Source organism: Priapulus caudatus, unplaced genomic scaffold, assembly GCF_000485595.1.
Source record: "Priapulus caudatus unplaced genomic scaffold, Priapulus_caudatus-5.0.1 Scaffold115, whole genome shotgun sequence".
Taxonomy (NCBI): domain Eukaryota; kingdom Metazoa; phylum Priapulida; class Priapulimorpha; order Priapulimorphida; family Priapulidae; genus Priapulus; species Priapulus caudatus.
Window position 1 is genome coordinate 494,228 of NW_014577176.1, and position 1,251 is coordinate 495,478.

At 40.8% G+C, this 1,251-nt stretch overlaps 1 protein-coding gene across 2 annotated transcripts in view; it reads left to right on the forward strand.

Annotated features, from left to right (window-relative positions):
- Nucleotides 1–450: 450 nt before the first annotated feature.
- The window catches only part of LOC106805511 (solute carrier family 17 member 9-like), a 3,154-nt gene continuing 2,353 nt past the window's right edge, over nucleotides 451–1,251 (forward strand). The window contains exon 1 of one of the 2 annotated variants that reach the window (XM_014807133.1): nucleotides 451–523. The gene's annotated coding sequence lies outside the window, so the exon portion shown is untranslated. Of the gene's footprint in view, nucleotides 612–1,251 lie in introns of both variants that reach the window. The other variant, XM_014807132.1, reaches the window with a different exon arrangement.

The window sequence follows — 1,251 nt, forward strand, 5'->3', positions numbered from 1 at the left end:
TTCTCTCCCGTCTCCCATCCCCCCTTCTCCCGTACCTCCGCCCGCTGTACTCCTTCTACAATAATGCATATATGCACACATTGTATCTAGGTGGACCCGAAGCCATTATTGAAATACATACATCGAAGTGTAGGATGGGAATTTCACGGTCAAACCTTTACCAATCTTATCCAGTAAATGTTGTTATGTATAGGTACTGTAATTATACTAATTTAACTCTACGTTAAATACGTTTTAGAGTATTATAATATCTTTAATAATGCATTTTACGGTTACACACAACATACAATGTGCGCATATGAATTATTTCTACCGATAGATGGCGCGAGGCTGTCATATTTGATCAGAGTCGCTGCTACATTCTTGAAATACTACATAGTTGATAGCAAAGATCGTAGAGTGAACGCCTACGGCACTCTAGAATCTTTGGTTGATAGTAACATACATCGAAGTGTAGGATGGGAATTTCACGGCCTTAGGACTTATCTCAGGCTGTACACTCGTTGCACAGAAATGGCGCCAGGTGCGGGTTTAAGTACTAGCAAATCAGTTTCATCTTGTACGTGTACATTCTGTTGTTTAGAGCATCGATGCCAACATGACAGTTCCAGGTATAATAATAATATCGTTGACTGTATTCATGTAGTAATATGTTATGTATATGATTTATGATCGCGAGTTATTAATATGTTAGTATGACTACCCGAAACTGAAATCATAACTACCAAAGCTCGCGCCAAATGAAAGCGATTTCTGGAATCTTCGGAATAAAAACAAAAAGTTGAAAAAACTAGTTTAGGTAAAATGTGTTAGTGTTGCTAGGGAGTAGGGTCTATCTTAACCCGACCAGGCTGTGTTATGTTATGTTATGTTATGTCAGGCTTTCAGATTTGAAAAGTACAGGAGGACTACTAATGACTCCCCTAGGACACCATAGGGGGTCTTTTCACGCTCCATAATCACACCTTTAAAGGCCCGCTTATGTCGGCCTACGATTTGTCTATCGGCGACTAATTTATCGCCGATTAGCATCGTAGCACCACTCATGTCGACTTGGAGTGACTACGCTTGTACATCGCCGATCAGATCGTAGCGTTCCTGCATGAAACGTAGACGGGTTCGCGGCCCCAGTATTTGTACTAGCACAAGCAGTTTTTGACGCCGGGACCAGTCTACATAAAACGAGTCACATACGTAAACAACAAAATGGCGCTTACCAGTAAACATCATGTAACTTCGTAAATCTATCCT